Source organism: Hylaeus anthracinus, unplaced genomic scaffold (assembly GCF_026225885.1).
Source record: "Hylaeus anthracinus isolate JK02 unplaced genomic scaffold, UHH_iyHylAnth1.0_haploid 0, whole genome shotgun sequence".
Taxonomy (NCBI): domain Eukaryota; kingdom Metazoa; phylum Arthropoda; class Insecta; order Hymenoptera; family Colletidae; genus Hylaeus; species Hylaeus anthracinus.
Window position 1 is genome coordinate 22,092,307 of NW_026533254.1, and position 27,949 is coordinate 22,120,255.

Consider the following 27,949-nt stretch of genomic DNA (forward strand, 5'->3'; position numbering starts at 1 on the left):
GGAAGAAAATATGATTTCGAGGTTATGTTCACCGTTGGTAAATTTAAAACGTTTAAAACGTAATTGGAGCAGGAAAATTGTTCGCCGAAAAGCGGTTGTTTCCCAACTGCGACATCAAACTCTTTCGTTCGAACCCGAAGGATAGAGTTTTTATTTTACTAACACGACAGAAATAGATCGGACGGTTAAGCAATTGATTCCAACTATATAGTACACGCGTCTCGGGATATTTTTCTGCAACCATTAAGTCGCGTACGTTCGCGCGAGCACGTCGTTCACCGTCGCCGGAGGTTTTCTTTATTGCGATACAATTTTGCCTTATCTTGATCGATTGCTTCCTTCTATTATGCATGTGTGCACGTCAGCTATGAAACACGTTCTCCTGAGAAACGCGGTTAGCCGACCGAGTTACGGCCGCATTCCATCGCGATCGTCGAGCGCCGAGTAAATTTCATCGGAAATCGGCCGCGCATTTCCGGCCAAAATTCACCGAAAGCAACAGAAATTACGACTGCGTCGAGTGCATCGCATGCAACCGCGTGCAATAAACGTGTTTCGACGTGAAAGCGAGCACTTTTCTTTGAATTCGCACGCGCAACGTCGCATTTGTGATAATTGCTTATCTAGTTTTGTGATTCTCGCTGTTATTAAATGAAATATATCATGGAGAAGCGATCCTCTGAGCCTGCGCCACTGTATCGGTTGCCGACTGCCAGGGGCAATGGGAGCGAGCACACGCCCTACCCCATGCTCCCATCGAATCGGACCCATTGCTCGCCTAACGGAAAGGGCGAATGTTGTTCCTCTTTTCTACCATTAATTATCTGCATTTGCCCTTCGGGACAGGCGACGAAAATTCGATGGCGTAGGCGCTGAAGCAGCGACAAGCAAATCCGCGACGCGTAGGTAGAAATTTCGTATGGAAAACTCACGCGACGCGAGGCTAATCTAATAGCCGTTGCACAGTCACGTCAACAAAAAGTCCTGCCCTATCGCTGCAGCGCGAGCTCCGCGATAAGCTAAGCTTTTTATTTGAACGACGATTATATAGAAATTTCGCCGAGTTATAATTTTTCGCAGCTTTTTTGGTCGTGACTGCTGAATTGTGGGTTCGCGAAACCGAATGAAATATTTTCCAATAGACGAATTGAATCGAATATATGACATAAAAAATTGAATAATCAGTCACGGTTTCGACGTACCGACTTACAACATTAATTAATTTAATATCCACACGGTTCGAACGTAACGGGGGTCAGACATCGTTAACATTCGTTGTATCCAGTGAGCATGCTCGCGTTGAAACGTATCTTCTTCGGCATCTTTGCAACCCGCCCGCACTTACCGCCTCATGAAACGTTCAACCGACTCGTTAGCCCTTCCAACTGCGGAATTATCTTCGCGGAACAATCTAGCACACCTTTTCGTTACAACTAATCGAGCTTAACGGTCGCGGTGAATCGCGCCAATATTCACGCGACGTGCTCAACAAAATCACCAGTAGCGTTTAATTTCTTTACATTGAACTAAAATAATTGCGCGATAAATCTTAATGAATTGCTTGATCCAGGTCAGGATCCCATAATAGCCGTTTGTTGCCCTCTGACGGTTAATTCTACCATTAATAAAATGATCTCAGATACATTCTCATATAATAAAAACGAGACTATAAGAGTATTGTGCGATGAAAAATGTAGTGGCACAAAGGAATTGGCAGCGCGTTTAAAAGGGGCATAGGTCAGATTAAGGATCTAAATGTATGCGCGAAGTTAATACATTATTCTCACGAACAGGCGTCGCAGACGATGCAATCGCCCCTGTATCACTGCTATTTCGTGTCCTCTAGCGCCATTTAATTAGCCAGAGTCATTCTAATCTGTGGAAGACGAGACTCGGCCGATAACGTCGCGCGTGATCATCCCCCACTCCGCGTCACCCGTCACGTGACTCGTTACCGGCAGAGGGCCGTCCTACACGATATTTCGTGAGGAATGAATTATAATATTTGCCAGCGGCGCGCTCCCCGTCCCTTTGCGACCCTTTCCATTGGCCCTTTCGGCTGGTTTGCCGCCGATCCCCTTTGTCAGCGACGCGAGAGCCATCCAGTCCTCGCTCGGATATTTATTCGACGTTCACCGCGAACTCGCTGAACCGGAAGTCGGTCATCGAGTTTCATTAAAACTGTCATTTCGATGGCCGGTGCCCCGCGATCGACACAGAGCTACACCGCTCGGAAAATATTTGCCGGCTGTCCCTTTGTCGCTATTGTCTCGTCGCCATTTTATCCCCATAATTTTCTCTTTACGCGCTAATGTGTCGCAGGCCGCATCACTCGATAATTAATGTCGCGCGTTTCGTCGTGCGGAAAACACAGGTTTTGATTCGATACGAGCAAATTGTGAACAACTTCGCGTGCGCTCGAATCGATTTTCCCGATTTTTTTTCAAATCGTCGTCGACTGCTTCGTTCGATCCACGTGGAAGCTGATCTTACTTTCTCTCGTCTACAGTCAATCTTATAAGTATCCGTACAGGTTAGATGTTTCCAAATGAATGCTTCATTATAAATATGCACATGAATGAACTTCACACGTGTACATATTTATTTATAATAAATATTTGAACACGCACAATAGGGGTACGAATATTTTTGAAACTGACTGCATGTAGTATCGCGTTCCCTGTACTCAAGAACAAGGAATAAAATTTGAACTCGAATCGTAGAGTGCGAGATAGTGGATCCGGATATTTTTCGTTTAGGCTCTTACATCCGTAACGTTCCTTGGCCTACCAGCCGCATCAATTTTGCGTTCCCGTAAAATCCGATGTCGCGCCCGAGCGGTAGTCAGGTTAAACTTGTAATCTTCTAATCTGGTTTAGTAACGGAGTTATCGAGGAACTGTAAGTTATTGACCTAACTCGTAGTAGAACAATTTGTCACCTCCCCCGGATACACTGTAATTACTTCGAAACTGTGGCGATTTCACTTGTGAGATTAAGAATACATGACATCCGAGGCGCTAACGAACCGACTTTCGTGAAGAGTTGAACCGAATCGCTCGAAAACTGGACGATTTCTTGCAAGTACACAGCCTTTGCTTTTAGAACGGCTAGTGAAACTACAAGTCTAACGTTCATGTTTCCGAACATTTCCGTAGGTCTTTGCTCTTTTTGGGCGCTACATTCAGTCTATCCTCACCTCGTTTAGCTTCGCTCGTCAACACAGTCGGTGTTAAATCATTCTAGGCGGAAATGATACGGTTCAGATGGGGGAAACATGCGATCCTAGCTGCGCGTCTTATTTTCGCCCCCGAGACCGTGTTGCAGAGTTATAATTGAGGGGTGTGGACCTAAAGTGCAATCCACTTTTACAAGTTACACGAGAAGCAAATACACAGACACTCACTGGTAACGTTCATTCTCCGTATAGCTACAAATTACAGGCTTCACCGCGGAGAAGACGTTCGCACGAAAATATGAAGGGCCTGGTGTTCCTTTTGACAGAACAAATCGCTTGCAGAAGGTTTCGCACTCCGACGTGTACAAATTCACGCTTCCACGATCCTAACGTGGCGTTAGAGTAAAGTGTCAGCAATTATGGCCACGGATTAGCTTCCTTCGAGGAATAATTCAATTTCTTGTTGGTTTTGCCACCACATGACCCTTCATTTGACCACCGTTGGAAGCTACTTAATGACTACCGTAAATAACGGGCGAGCGACTTGCCACGCAAATGACCGCCGTTTTATCGTTGTTGAATGGTCAGCCGTGGTTGATAGTCTAGGACGCTTAGGTTCTCCGTTCTTGTTGCCGGAAGAGCAGATTTCGGCGTGAGATTTAATCGATTGCCTTGTGGGTTCCTAGGACTCCTTCATACATTTTTAAATCGCGAATCATGCTTTTTTTTTATTTCTCTTGTATTATTACATACATTGCTTCGAAAACAATCAGATACTTCGAACGGAAACGAATATTTCACAGAGTTTGTTCCGATTGTCTAATTGATAATTACGAAATTTTCAGAGCACTACAATTATATTTTTACGCCGAGCGAACTCTATTGCTCACTACTGACCATAGCTGACCACCGTTGACCGCTGACAATACTTTTAACCAGCTATGCCTTGTGTTGCTCGAATTTGTGGCCAGAAATTGTTCCCCTGTCACCGTTTACGTTTTCCCAGAATCTGCATCTGACTGACCAAACTCCACTCCATTGTATCCCATTCATTCTCCTCTCGGAGTGGCCCGCTTGTGTACAACCAGTTCCGACAAAAAAGTTCTCCACCTGTGCTTCACATATCGATTATTGGCTGTCCCGATTTTTGAACAATATACAAAGCGCTGCCGTACACATCAGTGAAGTTACATTAAAGCATAGTCTAGTTTCGTTTCAAAACATATGCACTCTCGTTACCGAGATGACCGTACCTCGCTCATCCCGCCTGTCAGATTAGAATTCTTTCAGAATATTTAAACTTTCGAAAGTGTGTCGCGTGACCGCAACCACATTCGAATTTGCGTTTAAATGCGTAACCGTAAACGCATTCGTGTTCGCAGTTGCAATTCAAACCGCGACCGCGACTACGACCGCAGACACAATCGCAAACGCAACCACAATTGTAAGGCACCGCTTCCAGACCGAGGGTGGCAAGAGAAAACTCTCATCGGACGTAAGAATCGAAAGATCTCGCCATTTACTCGAGAAAATCTCTAAGGATCGAGTGAGCGAACTCCGCGGGACGTTTTCCTTTCCGCGAAGGAATTTCACGTTCCTCGTCAGCTTCTGTGCTTTCATACAGGCGCGAGCCCAGCCGTTGTTTCCCATCGAGCGGTACCGTTTTTTAGGCAACGGCGGGTGGACGAAACCGGAAGCCAACCGAGGAATTCACGAGTAGATCACGAAACGAAATTCACGGGCGGAAGCCCGTGCGACGCCAGCCTCGGCTACGTGCTCGCGAAACTTCGCGAAGTGCCGCCTTCGCGTGGAGAGCCCTTTGCCGCGACGCTGGCTTTCAGACCGGTAGAGTACGCAATCCACCGGCTCGGCGATGCATATCTTCTACTGCATTTTCACAGGGTTATGCAATATTCTCGAGCGTTCTAATCGCGTCAGAACGCGCGAGTTTTGCTCCGCGAAGTCACTCGATCCTTTGGCCTCCGTGATTCCTGATCGTTGCTGCGATGGAAAATCGATTTACCAGCTGAGATCGTGCGTAAAGGTTCCTCTGGCTTGGGATAATATTCGACGGTGGATGTCCTGAACGATCTTTATGGGCCTGAAGTTTTTTATTGTGAGTAACTTACGAGGCATTTACTTCGATACTTCAGGTTGATTGTGCTGTCAGGTGCCAGCAATCAATTCGCACATTATTTCATCTTATTTCTCAATTTTTCATCTTACGGAATTAATCGATTTGTGCAATGAATCTCGTGGAGAAACTAAAATTATTTGGTAAACCTGAAAGTTGCGCGTGTCAACAATGGGTTAAATTCGGTAGGCGGCCAACGCAATATCTCCTAAATCTGTCTACCGATACCTTGACCGGAGATTCGAAGCCAGTTCGGAAACTCGTCTGAAGACGTTTCCAACGGTAATGTTCTCCCGAAACTTCGGATTTGTTGTGTACAACGCGATCTTCGTTTGAAGGAGCCTTTGCTCCGCCAGACCGCTGTCCACACTTGCCACGAACTTAATTGGAATTCTTGCAGTACGAGGTAGCCGGTAGTTTCTTAGCGGCGCCCACGAAATCCGAGACGTCGCCGGCGAACACCCTATTCCGGCTGAATTCACCCCTGATTCGTCGAGGTGAACCCCTTTAAGCGGTCACTCGGCTGCCTAAAGAGCTTGCCAACTTCTCGGCGGTTGTGTCTCGACGCGCGAACACGGAAGTACTCGTGCTGCACGAACGGAAGAGAGTACAAAGAGATTGTCGCAGGGACAAGTTCAAGCGACACCATTCGGCAACAGTGGGAGGATTTGGGAGACACACGGCGGTGTAATTCGTACCATTTGCAGATGTATGCGCATCTTTGATTCCCTTTTTCTATAGACGCTGATCCGTCTACGTCACCGAGTGTCACCGCTGCCAAAAAACGCTAGCACGCGGAGGAGGGACACAAAACGTTGCAGGTGAAAACTGTAACAATACCGATAACTCCATTACCGATCCCCAGAAAACAATGCCACAATCAGAACGTCGAGCAATCGGCCCTCACAAAGCGGTATCTCCGCAGAGCATTGGGTTAGCCGGAGGGGTCCACGCGAACAGATCCTTTCAAAGCTTTGTTCTCGTCCAGAGACTTGATCGAACATTCGTCAACGGTATTCGACGCGCTAGGACAGCCCATTATTCGCGGAAAAAGGGCGACACGCGAATAGTTGTCCCATTTAAGGTGTAAATCCGTTATCCAATCTGGCGGTTCTCTTGCTAGCCCTGTGACGCCTAAGGTAGATCATTTCGACTCATCCGTTGCAAGCGATCAGTGCAGTTTTGATACCCTTTTCTAGCTGATTATTAATGTTATTCCTCATAACCATTAAGAAGCCACTGGAACCGTCAACGGTGCAAGGCCCAGTGCCCCTGCAGCTACCGCTATTGCATACCGGCACTTGTTGATGCTTGTTCCAGTGGAGGAGTAAGAGGCATGATTGATCAGTCCAGTTTTGATACCCTTTTCCAGCTGATTATTAATGTTATTGCCCGTAACCATTAAGGAGACACTGGGACCGGTAACAGTACCACAGTGCCCCCGCAGCTACCGCCACTGCATACCGCCACAGGTTGACGCTTACTACAGTAGAAGAGTGACGGGAATCCCACTCCACATCTTCCCGAAGACAGGGCCCTACTGTCCCATCACTCCCTTCCGATAGGGCCATGTGCAGTGGCGGCCGCTCACCTCAACACTCGTGACTTCCAAAAGCCAACATTTATACGATACATGGCTGACTACTTTAGTGCATCTGACGAGGTTTTGGGTTTACTAAATATTCGTCGTTTAGTATACAGGTTGACCCATTTGAAGGTCTATGCAGTGTCTAGAAACCATTGGTTCTAAGACCAGTCCAAGGAACTGTAACCCAAGAAAATTGTGGAAGACCGATGCTATTTGCTTCTCGCAGTGCTAATTAAATCCTCGAGCCACGGATTCACGTACTTGGAAGCAATAGTGGTTGTTCAGTAAACATCTCGCTCGAAATCAGGTGGCCACTTCCGGCGTGTCGTTCTTCTCGTGGATGGGCAATTTCGTCGTAAGAAACATCGTACTTACGGCACGATCTGGATCGTGGCCAACGACTCGCGGGAAACGATCTTTAAACGATGAAAAGTTTCCCAGCGCAATGGCGTCTTTTACATAACACTGATATAGTGAACCAATTTTTCGGGGAATTATGCGCTTGCGTATACAGGATGTCCCATTTATCACGAGTACCTTGAGTATCTCCGGTGTTATTCAAGATAGGAGAAAACGTCTATGAAAATGTACGATTCGACGATATGAGTATGACGTTGAAATACAAATTATGTCAAACGTCATATTCGAGGACATATTAAGGCCGCGTTATCAGAGAAAAATATATAATAACAGAAAATATTCTCCGTAAAAGTAATTAATCATTTTTATCTCCGAGGAAAGTAAACGAAGTAAAGGGTAACTATTTATAGGAGAAATTCCAAGGAAATGCAGTTTACAGCCCAAGCTTCTTCATTAATGAAAATGGAACTGAAAATCCAATTCTCCTGCTTGTATATTCTCTCCTGGTAAATTAAACTCCCGGAAGTTTGAAACGCCTGATATACATATTCATTAAACGAAAGCGTGATTTCTGGAACTTATCAGCCACGCAAAAATCTCTTGTCCTCCTTCTGTTTCCATCGTTGAAAAACTTTCCCCCCGAGATTCCATCTGGATGGAGAATAATCGCTATCGGCGAATCGATAAAGAATCCACCAAGGGGTCCCGGACTTGATCAGAGCGAAGCAAGGATTTGTTTCCGGTTGTTATGGAACGGAACAGAATCGCGAACGTCATAAATCTTGTCGTCGACGCTGCACGATATGCTCTTTAAAAACAAGAGTTTGATCAGCATACATCAACTTTACGGTATATGTATTTACCGTCTCCATATTTTATGTGAGAACGACAGGTGCGGACGCATGGCTCGCGCGGTAACGGAGACATCGAGCTACAGGATGATTCAAAAGCTAATCCTGGAATTTATGTGACAAGCTTTCGATATTCCTTCTAAAAGTAACTGTCACCTGGAAACTTTCAGCATCCGTAACACGCTGTTCGCGATTAACCTGCTTGGATATCGGAGGCAGTGACACAACCTAAAATTGATCTTCGATATCCTGTTACATTATTCAGAAATAGAATGTCACGAGTTCGAGTATGTATGCTGCTTTATATAGCAATAGATTTGGCTTTTTTAGCCTCCATCACGTGCCCGACTCGTGTGCATGGTCCGGGTCAAAAGCGCTCCACCACGTGTCTGACTCGTACTGTCCACTTCCACTGAAAGCCAAATGGGTTATGCGTGCCCCTACAGTTATGATTCGTGGGCTAGGACTAGAACTTAAAGTCTCATGCGACTGAACGTAAGTCGGGCTCATCTTTCTATTCTTGTTCGTGATTCGAGGAACTAATCCCGGGCCAGGAGAAAAATGAGCGATCGTTTCTGTATCATCCTGTCTGCGCTGGCGTCGTGACTGACGGCACGCAGGGACACCTCGACACGGAATGGTCTCGCGTCGCGTGCATTCGATCCGCACAAAGGAGCGTCGGATTTCACCTGTGTCGATTCAGAAGTGTGTCGTTCACGGACCGACCGTGGCGGCGTTTTAACGTCAAGTATGAATCGTTTTTCCCCTTTTGCGATGAAACGTTCGCTGTCCGCGACAGATGAAACGCGAGCTGGCTCTTGCTGGTGGCAAAAACGTGCACGATTGCTTTTTGGACGGGATCTGTGCCATCCGTGATCAAACACACGGGGCGGAAATTCAAATTCTGGCTGGACGGCTGGATTTAAGCTTCCAGTTTAACGTTGCGGGGTAAGGAATAATTTAATGTTATTAATCCACCATGGTGGGTTGCCCGGAACAGTGGCTCTAGGCTAGGCTAGTCGGAGACCGGTGCTCTCGACTTGCTCATGCTACTTGGAGTTGGCAATTAAGGAAGGAGGACCTCGTTGAGAATCTTGTATCGAACGCCTAGACCATGATCCTTAAACAGTCGGTCAATTTCGAGGGTTTCTATCAAATTGCTGAACCCCGCTAGCACTTTTCAGGTTCTCCAGACATCATCTTTGCTTTCAACGTGTAACGATGGAAACAAAAAGGTTGGCAGGAGCGGCGTGGTTCGATGCCAAGGGTGGACGAGGGAAAAAATTGAATCGACGAGACACGGAAGAAAATTGTCCCGTGGCTTTCGAGCGAAGTAACGGTCTGTCTTTCTCGGAGAGCGGTGCAGCCTCGTCGTTGGGGATCGATCGCTCTACGACCTCACTCGAAAAACACGCGTTGTATTATTCACGAATGTATTTTCATCTCTTGCCACGCACGCGTCTTTTCGCGGAGTAAATATTTACCCGATAGGATGAAACGCCTCTCCGCTTCCAGGGCTTTTACCTGTAAGCAATCGTTTTCCTTTTGCCTTTGCCAAGTTGGTATCCGTGTCCTGGCTTCTTTTAATGCCGCATCACGGACTAGAGCACGTCAAACGATATTAGATATGTAGTACAGGAACTGCGGTCGAAAGCACCGTCAAAGCGGACTGGAAAAGCTGTAGCCTTTTCGGAGACACGAATGTACTTAGCACGATAAATCGCCGATACTTGACTGCGACTACGCGATAAACAACGGAACCCGAATTAGGAAGCTCACGAATTAGGACCTGGCAGGTGGAGAACCTGAAAAGTCTTCTAGGATACGTGCCAAGCATAGTAGAGCCTTTTCAATTATTGCAACGTTCTCCGTTATTATTATACCGAAAAATATCGAGGAAGAACTTTAGTCAGCTTAAAAACTGACTAATTCGTGCAGTCAACGCGTACAGTTCCGTTGATCCTATCACGCTTCGCGTTCGAAATTCGTCAGGGAAATTCGGGACGTTTCCTCGAGGCCCCAAGGGTAAAGTAATTGTTTAAAAAATCAAAACTACCGTTCCTCGAAAAATACAGTTGCCCGCGAATCCCAGGAAACGTCGAGAGCGGCCGGATTGTTGGTGAGGTTCGATTCGATTTTAACCGGCGGCCACCAAACCTATTAAAAATTTCGCTGGTATTGTTCGAGGAGGAAAAAAAAAGAAGGGGTAACAAACTTATCGGGAATGACCAAAATCGAGTACTGGTGGAGCGTGGGCGGAGCAGAACGTTCGCGAAATCCCATCTGTCGGACGTGTTCCGGGCTGGGACGGTTCAGACATTCCATTTTCATATTTCTCTCGAATTTCCTTTGAAGTTCGGTTTCGTGCGAACTTCGATTCCCGTTCACTGGATTCTCGAAATCCTGACGATGAAAGGTGGGCCGCGAATCGAAATCATTGAAAGAGCTGGGCGTCACTTTACCCCTACGTTTGGGAAAACTTGGCGACAAAGAGTTTAGGTTCGCGACTCGTGATGCGAGACGGCATTCACATTGGATATTTCGAACAACTACTAGAGTAATCGGAAACTGATACGACTTTAGTAGAATTTTTTCGACAATAAAAGCAGGTATATAAGGAAAATAGAAAGATATATAACATATACAAATTTCAACAATCGTGATTGATATATATTTCTTTTAATTAGTAGTCTCACATAAAGTTATAGGTTGTGCAGACAGTTCGTGCCAATTTTTAAGAAAAATTCAAAGGCACATTTGAATTTTGATATATATTTATTGACGTAGAAAGAATTTGTAGCTGTACGCACTGCATATATTCTCGGTGCATGGATTTTTGTAGTAAATTAAAAGGTTGAATTATAGTAAATATTCCAACAGAATCTATGAGGCTGAGAATATAACTATGAATAATTTAAAAGGATATTAAAATTAAATTGTAGACGTCTTTAATTTTCACAGTAGGCGACAACAGTGTAATGGCGCTGGCATTACCTGACATTCAGCTCTAAAAGGAGGACAAAGTAAATCGTGGCAACAGATCGGCCGTTACGATCTTCAGTGGATTGGCGAGGATCTCTTCGCGGGTGTAACAGTCGTAAAGGGCGAAGGCCAGCCAGCTAAGGGGCAAAATAAAAAACAAGGCAAACGAGATGGTTCAAGTGTAGGCCTTTGATTTCTTTTCCGACGGTGAATTCAAGGCGCGGCCGCATTTTAACGTTTACGGTGGCAGCGCTGAACTCGATGAAAGTCTTCCCTTGCTCGTTCCCCGCTTGAAAGGTAATGAAACGGCTCTGACTCGTGAAAACTTTTCCGTCATGGCGGGTGGGACCTCTTTGCTCTTCGCCGAAGCAATCGATATTTTTTAGAGGAAAGAGTTCTTCTGGCGCGAAGAGCTTGTCTTCGCTTGCGGTACTGTCTATAATTTCATAGGAGCCAGTCGAGTCCTGTTTAGTAATTGTTTAGTAATTGTTTGAAAAATACAACCCGGCAAAATTTACGTGCCTCATAGAATATTTACTAGATTCTTACATTTTTACAATAGACGTTTCCAGAAACAGCATTTCGAGATATACATCTTAAAAAGTGTTTTCGATAACTCGAAACTCTTCGAAATATTCCAGTGAACGTCCCGCGGGATCCGCTGTGTGTTTTATCGCTAAAGCTGCTCGCGTCGCAACGCGTCTTCCCGACCATGAATTTTACAGTGACCGTAAAGCCCGGGCCAGTCAAACTACCGCTGTATAATTTGCTTCCACGGCTTTCCCGGTGTTTGCATTAAAGCTGCTTATAATTCGCGAAATGATGAACTGCTAAACATTCTCAAATTTAGCACCGTGCGCATTTTGAACTGTCGATCCGTTTAAATCCATATCTAAAGCTGCACCATGAAAAGATTGTCAGAATGTTTGGTTGTATGTGAAATGCGTGGAATGAGGGGAATGCACGTTTCACCTGGACTTTTCAGAATCGTCGCACGATCGTCCAAATAAAGGAAAAAGGCGATCGACGGGATCACTCGTTACGTCTTCGATGAGGCGTCTGGAAAATCTCGGGTTGAATTTCCGGGAATACCGTGCGTGCAACCTCCTCGTGGCGCTCTATTCCCTACACCTCCCGCCCCCCTAGAGGGGGAACACGATTCACGGGCGCATGAATCGTCTGCGAAAAAACCGCGAGGCAATTCGAGGCAAAAGCTAACGTACTCGACTGCTGGGCGAACCCCCAGGAACGGAATGTCGGTTGGATTTCCGGTTGGACTGTCGGGGCTGGGGCGCGATACTATGCCACGGAAATGGGAAAACTTTCAAGGCGCCACGGAACACAAAGTGCTACCTGGATTTCATGGGGCTTATGCACCAGGTGAACACCCTCCGACGTCGTCGTTTCGATCGGGAATCCCTTGATGGAACTACGTGAAACTCCAACCTGATGGTCGACGGAACCGTTTGTACATTCCGCGTCCGAACTGAAGGATCGCTTTCTAATCGCCTGAAAGGTAGCGAACTTGGAAATTTCGCGATGGGAAATCTATTTTCAAAGCATTTCTGAGGCACAGGGTATCCCAGAATTAGTGTAAGAACCGGGAATGGGGAGTAGCTGAAACGATTCTGAACCACAATTTCCTTTGCAAAAGTGTCGAATAGTGCTTCGTTTTTGAATTATTAACGAAAAACCACCGACCAATCACAGCGCCTGAGTAGCGCGCGCTCAGCCGCGAAAGCCTGGCCCGAACGTCCCGGCTCGCTGTGATTGATCGGTGGTTTTTCGTTAATAATTCAAAAACGAACTATCCGACAATTTTTGCAAAGAAAACTGTGGTTCAGAATCGTCCTGGGACACCCTGTATACATAATTTAAAATATTTAAAAATGGAAATGTTCAGTGAAGAAACTTAAATGATAAGTTTTAGGAAGAAATCGCTAGGAAATTATTGAGCAAAGACAGTAAGTAAATTTTCAAGTTACACACCCCTCTGTCAATTCAGACCTAGCCTCACCCAGAGCTAGACCATTCTCCCCGTTCATAAGGAGTACAAGAGTCATTGACTAACTGCGACAACACGTTCGTTAAAGCCACGAGTGTAAGTCCCGATGCATGAATAATGGAAGCCTGACGATCCATATTTAAACTGATGAATAATGCAGCAAAATATAACTCGTTTGAAAATTTAAAATCCGATACTACGACCAGCAGTTTCGCCACAGACGCCTGGATGACTCTATCCATCTCAAACTTCTAACACAGCCTAGCTAAACCACGAGCTACGTACATGTGTCATGAATCGCTGCGAGATGGTATTGTAAGAAGTTTTGATTAGGATGGGCCAAAACGTCGATCGCAGATACGGTAGTAAATATTTATTTATGTATATGGAATGAATAATACAACTCTCGCAGGAACACTTTTAGCTCCGCTCGATGTGCACGTCGTTCATTCTTCCAATCGCATCTTTCTTTTAATCTTAGTTTACATTTTAATGACCCTCATATTTAGGTAAAGTTCCACAGTTTTAACACATCCTGTATATTTTTACTACGTAACGGATCGCGAAATAGGGCATAATTGACACTCTCGTCGCAGCGAGGAATGTTTTCAGTTCCCTTTATTTCAAGCCACCAATCTTCCTTCGCACTTTCGCCCATGAATCTCGCCAATTACAGTGCGAACACAGCCAATTTCTGTAATGGCGCTACGAGGCATAGTAAACGGTTGTTAAGGCACATTCGTCATTACAGGAGCGCCATTCGACGCAATACTCTCGCGCCACCCGAGAAGCTCGATATCGTATGTCTTCCTTCAACCAAAACGGACCCTTCTCACGAATTACTACCCTCCGGGTAGTATTGCAACGGTTATCCGTATCAAGGGGGACGTTTCTACAGATTTTCCTATTCATGAATCAATCCCCTGACCGAATCGATACCCTGAATTCAGGACCAGTCTTCCGTGTACAAATCCCGTGGCAGGTGTGCGGTGGAGTTGCCGCTGGGAAGTGTCTGTGCAATCATTCGGTGATCGAATGATAAATTTATCGACGTCCGAATCCTACTGTCTTGTTAAATTGTCCCGTTGACGACCTGTGCCAGTACGTTAATTTAATCCGAGTTAATTCCGAACCGTCCCCAGTCACGTTCTATATGTATCAGTTGTGCATCTACCTGGTGACGAGTTTTACTCGATCTAAGCACATCCCCAATTAACCTGATCGTTTCTTCTGTGTAGGTCTACCTGGCGATGAGTTGTCGATAGTTTCGAAGCATCTCTAATCAATAGCACGTCTAGTTCCATATGTGGTCTCGTTGCGAATCGTAGAGGAACTTCTATACTCTGTAGAATAGTTAGGAAAACTATGCTGACCTAGCTTGACCATTCGTTTAGACGCTAGAATACCTCTAGACGTTCCGAAAGAATCTCTAGCGAAACTTCTGCCAGAGTTTAACAAACTTTCGCAGACCTCGGGTTCATTGCCAACAAAATGTTCTCTTCATTGTTTCCTGCTATCGGCGGGACGCTTTTTCACTGATAAGTAGGCAAGCGTAACAGGAGCAAACTTTAAGACACTTGGAGGCTGATACGACTCGAGGAAAAGGAGAACTCGCTGCGTTATATTATCAAAGTTTTTATTGAGACAGAAACAATATCCAACATATGAGAAACATTTACGACGAGATACTACGAAATAAAATAAGTAACATCACTTTGGACACAATGAAGAAATTAATAGCTAGGGTGTCAAGATTGGTAAAAGAAATTTTAAAAACACATAGTGAGATTGAATTGCTTCTACATCATTACACCCAAGATATCAAATAATAATGATATGTGATTCATTAACCCCTTCCCATATCATTTAGCTTGACGAAACTTAGGCCAGAAACTGATGTTTATATTTGGTCCGACTATTTGCTTACGAGCCTGGCTCGTGATATTCATGTTTGGGTCAAAATCTTCATTACGAGTCAGACTCGTCAAAGTATGGCAAGGGGTTAATAGATTGTAATTCATTAATAGATTCGTAATATCCTTCAAATATTTATTTCAATTAAGGAAGCCGCATATTTATGAGCGTAGCTGTTCGTTTTAATATATCACACAACAAAATATATATCAACTGTATCAGAGGTCAGGTGTACAGTGCAATAATGAATATGTGTACAATAACGCAGAGAATATGGGACATGTCATACGTCCATCCGTCACTCGGTCCTACCAGAATCATCCAATTTGGCATCCTTCATAGAGCTCCATACTAGCCGCATCACCCAATTTGGCATGCTTCTCGCAGTACCAGCGCATCACCCGACTTGGCATCCTTCATACGCTACTATCCCAATCACCCTAATTACGCCCTTAAAGTCACCGCGAGTCGGGATGGAAGATGTGACCCGTCTGCAAACGGCAAAGCTAATTCGTAACACAGGGCCGCACAAAGAAAGGGAAAAGCTGGAGATCCAGAGGCAAAAGCATATAGTAAGTTCGGGAAGAAGAATGCAAAGATCTAGTAGGCGGAAATAGAGGGGTAACTCAAAGAGAATCGCGGGTAAAGGGATCGCGGAGCGAGGGAGATGGTGTCTCGAGGAGCGGCGGTCCCGGGGAGAAGCTTTTTTCATTAAAGTACAGAAAATCTTTTTAAGGGATATAAAGGACCGAGTCACGGAATTCCTTTGGTCGACCCGAGTCCGGGCAGCGAAATTGCCGGCGCTATACGAGGGAAGGAAGCGACTTGATAAAGGGAGAAACAAAGCCGAGGAAACAGCTAGGAAGGGGAGTCGGCGGACTGGTTGAACGATGGGTGGGGGGCGGGGGTGGTCTGGAGAGCGGGGAATAAGAACCGGTGGGATTTCATCGCTCTGGCGAAATTCCGTGTTAATGTCATTCACGGTCGATCGCTGGCACAAAAGGGAACATCGTCGAAGCATTCCACTTTTAGGAAATTGTGCCGCGCATCCGTCTTTGCGCGACTCGGTTCCGGTCCACGCTCCGCTGCGTTCCTTCCATCGAGTTCGGACACCCTCACGGAGGAGTTCAGCTTTCTGCGATCGGCTGCGCAACTTGGAAATTACTATTGGACGCGGGATGTTTCATTTAGTTCCTCGTCTTATGAGATCCGTGTGGAACGTCCCACCCGATCCGCAGCGAGACAAGGTAGTTAAGAAATATTTTTGGATCGAAGTACAGAGGGAACGTTTTTCGCCGAGTTGCTCGATAAATGCTCACGAATTCGCATACTTCTTCTTACGTTCGCATTGCGTTTCGACTTCTCCCTCTGCTCCCCCTGTAGCGAACTTTCAACTCTCTGTCTCCAACGTCGGCGGAGTTTTCACTTTCCAGAAATTCGCCTCGACGTCTGCTGTTACTGATCGATGTTCTCCGCGAAATCTCGAGTTTATACCTCGCCGGGACACGCCTCGCCTCGAGGATATAATATCATTTCGTAAGCGCCACCTTCGGACGGGGATCCCCGCGCGGGTAAAATAGCGCTCAACGTTTTAAAGGGACGTGTACGCGAGGATGTCCTAAGCGCGCAAAAAGACTCCGTGGGGGCGAATCTGAAGCACAAAACGAGAAGAAAATGTCCTATGAACGTGGATTCTACGGTCTTTATTTTCGGAATTATGGCGAGTTGAAGAATGGTGCTCGCGACGCGCCAAGTCCGCTCTCGACCACCGTCTTTAATTCCCTGTAACTCGAAAACTAGAGCCTGGATGGCGGACATGTACATTACATATTTTTCTTGTTTTGTGTTGTAGATTTACTTTGTACAGTGTTGATGAGCGTCAACGATAAAAATATTTAACAATATCTTGGTTGTACTTTGCAAAATTCTATTCTAAGAACACGATGTCACGGTGAACCTTTAAACATGGATCCTCTCCCAGAAAATGGTGTCGAGTGGGCCGTTAATCGTCGCTAAAATATTCCAAGGTTTATTACACTCTCTATCACCGATCCGTTGGTTAACCGGGAGAAGAACGGCTTGATTGGAATTCTGTCGGGCCAAGCTGAACGCCTGAGATGCTCTAAAATAACTGCGCCTTCGCGAGCTAATACAGGCTAATGGCGACTTTGTCGTCGACGAGCAAAAGGTGAAATTTAAAGGCTTGGCTCTATTTTCGCTCTTATCGCACCTTTCGTCTTCAGGAAATTCTCCAGCCTCTCGGTCGATATAAATATTCATAGACATTTACCACAGTATCTCGTTTCAAGACGAAACATGTTATCTGCCTGCTGTCTTGAATCGAGGATAGGTGGACAATTTTATTTCGAAGGAAGGTGTTGCAACCACTTATTCTAGCCATGTTTGGACTCATTTTTATTGGGAAAGCTTTGCCAATCTATTCGTGAAATTGTCACAAGGAATAAGTGGCGTCAAGTTCATTTCCTGTTCGGATTAGATTCCTAGCTGATTCTAATTTGCTAACAAAACAGAGGCCCACGATGGAATCTTCGGTTATCAATTTTCCAATCCAGACGCTCGATCGCCTCAGTTTATTCAAGTCGTGCGAAATTCGTGGGGCAAATCGATCTCCCATTCGTGAAAACAGAGCAAGATAAAAGGCAAACGTAGGCACCTGCGCGAGATTGACAAAGCTGAAGTAGATCTATGCAATTTGAAATACGTGCGTGTGGACACCAAGCCTGAGGATTTCATAAATTTATATATATATTCATAGTGTAAAAATTTGAAAACGAATTTTTTAATATTAAAGTGAAAAGCACTCGAGAAACAGTTGGACGTAGACTCCTGTACGACGTTAATAATCCTCTAATTAATTAATTAAAAATTACGGTTTTTTGCGGTCCGCGACTCGAGGGGTTAATCAACTCGATCATTAAACTCCGATGTACTTTTGTTGCAGGCACACGGACATCGTCCGCGAAACAGCGGTTTCCGATTCGCCCTCCCTCGGTGAGTAAAAAATTGTCATAGAAAACGTATCGTCCTCCGGAACGATCGTCCGCGGGAGCCATAAATCTCCGCGGTCGTAGTTAGAGAGCGTCCAGATTTAATTAATAGCGTCTCGGCTGGCAATCGATGCGACGGTGTAATTTGACGCGGCCGCGTGATCGATATCGACGCAATAACTCGTCGTGAGCGGCATAATTCGCAGCTGCGTAGCCCCGTGTTTTGCCGACACTTTATCGATTCGTGATACGATCCGTGTCGATACCTAAATTATTCCAATTACTACCTGGAAATAAAATAAACGAACATTTTCGAATTGCAATCGCACACGTTTTACCTAGTATGGTGTTACGTTCATAAAATTGTGCTCGGTGGATCTTGATATTGTCGATTTAAATATTTAAAAGAAGTCTACAACGTTAGGCATTAACTTGTGCGCATTGTTATTAATTGCATCAAGAATTGTTTCAATACTTTCCAGTAGATGGACATCGAAGTTGGAAAAACTTAGCGTTGTTGATTTTCGGCAAAACTGATCTGTATAAAATATTTAGTGCACGTACTGTTAAATTGAAACATTCAATATTTTTTATATGGACCTAGTGATGAAGGGTATCGAGGTTTCCCTCGGGAATCGAAGAAAAAGTAATTGCTTGAAATAAAATACATCATTCGAAGTAGGACGTTTCGACGAGCACGAAATTTTCCCATTCAATTCGCATGATCCGTCGCGGAGCAGTTCACGAACACGTGTATCCACGTATCGGTCGCGAGACATCGACACGCGATTCTTTTTTATTCCGTGCGCCTCAGCCGAGCGTAGGCGGTTGGCGATGTCGACGACGACGACGACGACGACGACGACGACGACGACGACATTTCTCGACGTGAAATTGAATCGTCCAGATGGAAATTCGCCTTCGTACGACCGAATACGTGTGGGAGGACCTTCTCAGGGACGTACGCGACCGGCGGCGGTGTGCCTGTGCGTATATCCCGTCCTCCATACACGTAACCGTTCCCGGAAGTTATATAGAAGTCCGGCGCGTACGAATCGTAAAGCTTCTGGACACTGGGAATAGGATTTGAGGGATGACGGGGGACAGAGAAAGTTTCGACTTCGTTCGGAAACAACGATCAGCTCTGGTCTTATTTCCTCAAGGTTCTTTGATTTCTCAGCTACCGCTTTTCTTTGATTTTTCTTTTCTTGTCGCTTTTGTGGAATCGAGAACTTTGAAGAAATACCGTTAGCTCCCGAGAAATGGGAGCTTCCGTGTCTTTTATGGTTGTTCGAATTGACTATTGAGGGTTTCCGTTTGTACCCATTGAAGCCTCTAGCGAGTCCTTATTCATCGATAAACGATCAATCGCTAATAAAACATGGAAGGTAATAGAACAGCAGGCGAGTTGGTCGATGGCTGAGTGACTCGGGTACGGAACTCCCATCTGGTAGGGTCCGGGTTCAAGTCCCATTGGGTCCAAAAATCACAAAGCACCATCTTCTTCTGCAACTTTTCAACAAAATGACAACTCAAGCCTGTGGCAAACGCAACGATATTTATTTAAACAAATACTGGGATTTTAGTCAAATATTATTCGAATAAATTTGATTCGAATAACTCTAGAGATTCATTCGCTAATAAAGAATAATTTACCTAGAGTCTCATTCGTTATTCACGAATAATTCTTTAAAATTTCTTAGTCGTACGAACCTGACAGTGATCAAACGATGAAAAGTACATCGCTTTATTTGAACATTTCATCGCCCCCGCCTTCGACACGGGAGGATCTAGACGTCGCCTGTAGATTTCTACCGGCGTCTTTGCCACGTTGCGATAAATTTTTGACATCGTGGAACGCTCTCGTCCCGAGGAAATTATTTACACGATATTTCTCGTGAGCCACGTCTAGCTGGCGAATAGAGAGAGAGAGAGAGAAAGAGAGAGAGAGCGCCCCAACACAGTTGAAGTCTGACGTCCAGACAGACTGGATGCGGGATCGCGGAGATTTACAAAGCGTAAAAAATGTGCAAATAGTGTACAGAGACGCGAAGTGTAAAAAGTGAAGAGGGCCGGGGCATTTCGCGAATAGCAGTGCAAACGAGAAACTGCAGGATGCAGTGCTGTGTAGACGAGTTTCGAATGGAATAATCCTCCCCCGTGGAAGACCGGCGCAGTTTAACTTTCGCGAAAATTCACAATAGCGAGTGTGTCATCGCTCGTAGCTTGGCAATTCATCAGGCTATCCTCGCGAGAAGTACGAAAAAAAAATTGTATATTATTAAACGAAACGGTCGCGAGCGGCTAGCATTCGTTCGGTATTACAATAAACGTTCATTAAAACAATGCAATTAATAAACAATTATACGAATACCGACTACCGCTAATTTCCATAAAATGTTCCTACTTTACGGCCGACGGAATCGGCAAATTATCATATTAAATATTTCACGCTTCACGCAGGCTGACGTCGTGTCGCAGTAAATCACATTAATTATGAATGTTCCTGTTTTCATGAATTCGCAAAAATTACGCCCAGCCATTCGTCGATCATAAGTCTCGAACGGAAAATGCGAAAATCAACATTTATCTTTCGATTTTTCGGAGCTTTCAACTACGGTGAAGAACAGTTTCGAAATATTGTTTATCTCGAAGCGCAACCAGAAACCGTGGTAATAAACGAGGTTAACCGTCGGGTACCCTGTCAAATTTGATATTTTCATCTGGAAGATGGTAGAAAATTAATTACTCGCATCTTTCCATGAAAACTCAGCCCCCGTTTTACGGCTTACTAAATATTCCCTCAAAGAACAGCGTGCAATTAATTATCAGTTTCACCCTCTGATCCAATTTATTCGCTACTTAGGTTGAGCGAAGCTCCGCTGGCCTGTGAAATTTAATATACTGCTGGGAAACATTAGAAAATAATAAATTACTGCTAATCCCGGCTCGATTGCTGCTCGAGACAACTGCGCTCGTTGTTCACCTCAACAGACGTAATATTACGTCGGCAGGAAGTAGTTATGGCTTACCTAAGAACGTGATATTACGTCTACTCGCATTTGCAGGCTGTCGATGATATACCGCTACGTGTTCCTAATTTCAGCACCGGTACACCAGTAAATTACTTTTAAAGTAATTGAAACGAAACAGACCACATAGAATTCCCTCCTCGACAATGCGCTTTTTAAATCAAGTCTCTACGCACCGTGTAATCCGAAACAGAAATGTTCACAAAGTTTCGACTTGCTTTTAAAAGTACACGTTATTTCCGTGCGGAAACGCTTCATTGATATTACTTTGCGAAATTACATTTCATGAATTTTAAAAGCCACCCGAATTTTAATATTCACCGACTTCGTAAATGAAACATCCACGCTCGCATCCTCCATGAATAAATTTATTGCAACTTTAAATAACATGTAACTGTAGCCGTGATATTTTCAAACAAATCTTCCGATTTTACGTTTTAATCCCTCAACAATCAGCTTTCGGCGATTTCCATTCCTTTCCGTTGTTCGACGTTTCGATATATAATAGAATTAAACTTTATTTGGCGCGGATTATCTCCATTTTTCCCTGGCCAAATAAGAGATTTCACAGCGTCCATGGCGAGCCAGCCGGCTCGTCTTCCGCCCTAAACATGCTTTTTCGTGCACAGGACGAAAGGACACGGGAAACGTGACACCGTGCACTTTCCTGACACGTGTCACGCGACCTGCCAGGAGGCCCGTTTAAATTCATTCGCCGGAACAGCTTCACGCTCCATTATACGTGATTCACGCGTTTTAAGCACTTCGCCCCGCCTCACGAGGCTCGACATTTGAAGAACTAACGGCCCTACGCTCGGAGAGGAGCGATTCACGGCCGAGATATCGAACCGGAACCCCTTCGTAAAAATTACTACGCTCCTATTAGTTATCTAAATACGATCTTTACGAACGGTAAACGGTCTTTAAACGACTCGGCCGGCGCTGGTGATACAGGCTCGGTCTAGCCCCCACGCGGCGAAATAAGCGGTTAATTCCGCGGAAAATTCCCCGCGAGAGGTAAAGTTTGTCGTGGCATACTTCGAAGATTGAGGCGGAGCCCTCCGAGAATTGATAAGAATACCCCGGTGATAAGATAATCCGAGACGTTTCCGAGGCTCTCTGCACTGGCACTGTTTCGTCAGGTCTCGGAACTTTTCGATTCTTTGGAGGTTAGAACCTCAACATTTGGAATGTAATTGCTTTAGCTGCCAATGGCTTAAAAATTTCGTTCTTCGTCTATTTATTGTTTTATTTTACATTATTAACAATTTGTGATACTTCTATCTGAACCAATTCAACATCGTTGAGGATATAGAGGGGCTTAAAGTTTACTGGTAGGATTCCCAGGAGGCGCCATTTCTATTCTAGTCACCTGACCTCGCAACCGCGCATGCATACAACCATGAGAATAGTAGCTGCTTGAAATTTTCCAGTTGTGTTGGTTCGAAGACAAGATTCGGTACAATCACGAATCCCGCATTATATTCACATGTCTCCTGTCTTTTGGCCCACGTATAAGCTAGCGAAGCTGTAGGTATCGCAAATTTTCGAGAAATTTAAGCAAAACCGTCTAGTCATATCGGTCCGGTGCGCTCAAGTCCGAAATTTTCGACCTCAGCGGCATCCCATTTTCCAGTCGCATTGGCCGAGAGACAAAATTTTCCCGAATTGTAAATTCGACGTTAAACTTGGCTATCTAGTACATTTTTTACCACGGAAAATCGAAAAAAATAACCAAGTTGTATCTTGTTCTATTTTTTTTTGAGAAAATTAAGCGAGAGTGACCGCCAGAACTCAGCTAGAAATTTCAAATTCCAGAACCATGTTATTTTCCAGGCGCACGAACCACCAGAGAAAATCACAAGAAATTAGCCTAAAAACGTACGAAATGTTTAGTGCAAATATCGAACGAATCTGAACTTCCATCGAAAAAAAAACGAGTACTTTTAATCGAGGCTATCCACTCACACGATCCGCAGATTGACTGCAATCGTAAATCCAACGTCAAATTTGACTTTTTTATGTTATCTATTTCGCGAACAATAAAAAGAGTGGCGGTATCCAGGCAAATTTGTGAGAAAAATAAGGACGACTGTCCCAGTCGCATCGGTCCGCCACAGTACATTGTATCAAAAAATCCATACGCTTTATCAATGAATAGCTAACCGCACTTTCAATAAAACTGAAATTGAACAATACTGCGCGATGGCTTTTAATCGTAAGCCGCCTTTCTGTAACGTCGTTGCAACAGTTTCAAAGGTTAAAGTTAAAATTGTCGAAATGGATTATTCGAAGTATTTTTCGAACGATTCCCGACTCATTTATCTACTTTTAATGGGTAGCTGTAGTTCACAACGAAATTTTCGTGTTACCGAAACTCGTGGAGCCACTAAATGAGTATGCGCAACTTTTAATAACGAGCCATCGGATTGTTTGAGGTTCCCCGCTTTCGGTAAATGTTTGCTACAAGGTTGCACAAACGTATCGCGTAGGTTTCACTGTTCCTGTCGGACAAACATTGCGATTTGCTTTTCTATATGGTAAACCAGACATTCGTCCTCCCGGTGAGTTATTTTTTTTAATAAATATTTGAAAGCCCACGCGTTACGAAATATCAATATCTAAAATTACACGTACCCGAAAACCAATAAAGGAGACATAACATTCGAAACGTGAAATAACAGTTCCGTATGTTTCCACTCTCCTTTTTAAGCAAATTCGTATACTTTGGGAAGCCAAAGTAATTAATTAATGTAAATTCGCAACTAAGCTTGCGAATATTGAGTAAACCCCTCCCCCATTTCAAAATTAAATGCGAGGATTGAATATTTGTTCGAGTACGAAAGGAAAGAGAAAAAGATGATGAATTTATAAAAATGAATTTTAAAGTAGTACGAAGTTTATATTTTTTCGAATCGACAAAATAGGAGTGTGATGATGCAAGAGAGTTGGTATCGTGAACGCGGTTTGAGAAATTGAAAACGACGTATCTTTCGCTACGTTCATTCTTCACTCTACCAGCGAATCGTTGTTATCTATTACCGGAAAGAACGTGCAGTCATAATTGCTTCCGGTAATACACTGAAAGCGTCAAGGGAGACATCGAGTTTCCCGGGTCGCCGTGTAAAAGCAATAGCAGGTCCTCGTACATCACACGCCTAGCACCGTGCTACTTAATGCTTGGAATGCAATCTTAACGAGCTACAAGCTCGCAAAGATTGTATCGAATTTTCTGAATAATTTTGCGATTAGCTTTCGTCGAATTATTTCGACTAAATTGTGAGTAAAGAAGTGTACAAATATGTAACATAATTAAACAACAAACGTGATAGTCGATGGCGAAGTGTCTTAGGTACTGGACTCACATCCAGTAGGGCCAAGGTTCGAATCTCACTGGATCCAAAAATCACGAAGCACCATTTTCTTCTGCAACTTCCCGATCAAATCTCAACCCAATCTTATTCCGATTACAAAAATATTATTTAAAGAAAAACTTGAACTTTTCTAAGCATGATTTTCAAAAACAATCCTAGTCAACACGAAGGGAGCAATTGTGTACGTGGGAATGCAACAGCAGAATGTGGATGGGTAATGGATGCCTTAAAAAAGAACCCGTGGTTTCTCAACCTTGTCTGGCATGTTTGCAACACCTTGCATCAGAATAGAGACATGTCACAAGGAGACTAACGCGTCTTACGGCGTCACGCGCGCGAGAACGTGTAGGTTCTCCGTTCGCCGGCGGTAGTCGGTGGCCATATATGCATACATCAAAGACCGCGGCGTGCAGCTCAGTAGACCAACCACGCAGCAATGCATCAAGCCCGGTAATTTATGGTGGGGCGATTAACCCCTTCGTGTCCGTTGGCTCTCCACCGGAGAAGATCTGAAAGTCAGATGTGTTGGCTGGCTCCCTAATATACACGCGTCAAGATATCCTTGACGGGAATCCATGATGAGTATCCCCAATACCTTTCCCATTGATCAGATACTCAGATTTTTCGATGAAATTTCTAACTCCAACGTGGACATCTTCGAAGAGCTATGAAATTGATGTTTAGATATCATCAGCTTCTATGGAAAGTGCATTCGGACTTCTGTATACAGAGCCCAAACAAACGTACACAATTTTTCAGAAGCGGCAGACAAGCTTGTCAATAGTAAAGGGCGACAAGACACGACCGCTGGTGATTTCCGTCGAATGTTTACGAGGCACGGCCAGCCGGGACGATAATTATGCTCTTAAATAAACTCTAAGGCCGCGCAGAGTCAACGTTTATACGATCACGATTGGGAACGGCGACTGGGAACCATGGAATCGTGGCCATTATCTCTTCTGTTTTACGATTCGAGGCGGTCGTTTTAATTGAACGGAAATAAGTGCCAATAAAGTGAGACGCTACCGCTTTATGCTGTATCACGGCGGTGATTCGAGCGTGTAAAATTCGTCGTAACTCATGCAATAGGTGAATCGAAGGATTCTTTCGGTAACTGATCTTTCATAATTCGGTGCAATTAATACCAGTTAAAAATGAACGACGCTATTCGCGTACACGTTAATTATTATTGTCGTTTCGTACGCTGGTTTCAACACGATGCATTAACCAACTAGCAATTTAACACGAACGACCGTACGCATTTAGTAACCTAATTGTCAAAGGTTGGATGGGATGTGTCCGATCGTCTCTTCGAATTGCGTCGTAATTGCAATTAATCAGTAGGCACAAACCCGCTCGTTTCCTCCTGTTATCGAGACTCTTCTCGTAAAGCTGTCTTTAATTTAGCTGGTCAGATGACGTCCTTCGTTTCTGCCAGCTCCTTTTGCGAGATTATTGCTCGTTGCTCCGTACACCGTATTCTCTCATCGCCCTTTACGACAATTTTGAAGCGAGACAATTATTTCTTAATTCTAGCGGGTGATTAATTGCCTTCAAGAAGGCTTTAATTAGGTTTCAACAAAGTACTTCCCAAGAATTATGACCATCAGAGGCGAATCTATTGTCCAATGTAGAGTTCAAGGATGTTTCGTTCTTTCAATAAAATAAAATCAGCTTATAGATGACGATGAGACGAAACTTTTTTATATTTACATTTCATTCATAGGATGGTTAGTTTCGAAAATAAAAATTGAAAAGTTAGAAGTTCGTTGCAAATACTGAATTTCAAAAAAAAAAAAGGTTTCCGACGTTTCCAATTTTTATCTCTGAAACTAAATGTCGTGTGAATAAACTGTAACTACAAAAAAGTTTCGTTTTGTTGTTCTCTATAAAGTGATATTTTTTTTTTTTTAAATTCGATTGTTCGACTGTTGTTTTTTTTCTCTAAGATAATACCAACAGAATCACAGACTATTAAGAGATCTCAGGGAAAGGGCCATTCGAAGTTTTATATTTACAGTTTACCCATAGTTAGTTTCAAACATAAAAATTGAAAAGAGTTCTCTTGGAATTTACACCAAAAATCGTCCCGTAATCAAAGGATTGAATCCTGAAGTAACAGTCTAATTTCGATCTATTCCACTTGTTTTCACTTGGACGTTAACTTACCGCTACCAGACATCGCCACGCGTATTCCCTGTACCTGCAGATTAAAATTCGAACCAAGTACAATTGAAGAGACCACGGAGAGGAATGCTTAGGAAACAATCCCGCGCAAGTGCATCATTTTCCAAGGAGAAAGCGCAACCAAACAGTTCCCATCGAGCGGGGTAAATGAAATCCCCTGGGGCTGTGAGGGGTACGCGACGAAGCGCGAAAGATTCGCGAGGAAACACGGTATCGGTGGCTCGGGTATAATTCTCATCTCGGAGTTTCGTATCCCCGCCGCAGTGCATTCATCTTCCCATTCAGAATGCACGTACACTCGCGCTCGCCTTGGGTATCAAAGCTCGTACGTAGACAAGGCAAACACGCGCGGAACGTGTGGGCGGAGAGGCACGTATCCTTATCGCCCCTGAGTCGTGCCACGACATCCGGTAATGTAACCCCTTCCGCAACGGGACCTGTGCGCGCGCGGACGTTTCCTCGTAAAATTTCGTATCTTGCCCTGGCGACGACAGCGGGTCGAGGAAACGCGGGAGAAACGGGGGTGGTAGCGATGAGTGGCATGTACAATGAGACAACGCTTTGCGCGGGGATCGTTTGCATCCCGGTTCGCTGATAGCTGAGCGATATTTGAATTCTGTCCGGTAGCTTGTCTATTTGACTCTCGCGGAGTTGCAACTCTATCCTTTGCTGGGATTCCTTTGACTCCGACAAGAGGACGATTGTTACATGGTCTTGCATCGATGAAAGTCTGCGTCATCCACGCGAGACTGGTTTGATGGGATCGATGGAATGGAATTTTTTCTGTGATTACAGAAGCGTCTACGAGCTGGTCACGATGTTACATGTACAAGAGATTTAACCCGAGGAAGTCATCCGTGAACTGTTGGATGGTTGAGCTTTAGCGTTTCCCTGAACCCTTCGTCGCTAATTACTTAGAGTAGTCAAACATCAGGTGCTAGATATAGTCATGGATGAGAAGCTTGGCTGTTGTCAGGCTGTAGTCAACAAACATCCACGTAGACCGAGTTTGCGTACAATTAGGATGCCCAGAGTCTAGCTTCTCACAGTTTCCTGGTGTCACTGAATTAGAAGCTAAATTAAATTTGATCCAGCGAGCACTGAAGTCCGAAGTTATGATGGAAATCCAAAGGGGTCGGTTTCAGAAGCTTCTGAAAGCCTCAAGTCGAGACCACGGCCTGAATAAATCCCAGGCATCGATGACTGGACCGACTGATAACGTATCGCATCCACCGTCGTCGTAAAGAAGCGCAGGCTTCATACAGCAGTCATTTCTTGCAACCGGTTCCTATTCACTGGCGAGGGGTCGCCCATACACCGAGCTCACATACTTTCAT

The 27,949-nt window shown here is 44.5% G+C and overlaps 1 protein-coding gene across 1 annotated transcript in view; it reads left to right on the forward strand.

Moving 5' to 3' along the window:
• LOC128894508 (protein artichoke-like) overlaps nt 1-27,949 on the forward strand; it is a 189,513-nt gene that overhangs the window by 44,320 nt on the left and 117,244 nt on the right. The window contains exon 2 of the mRNA XM_054156279.1: nt 17,974-18,023. The gene's annotated coding sequence lies outside the window, so the exon portion shown is untranslated. The remainder of the gene's footprint in view (nt 1-17,973; nt 18,024-27,949) is intronic.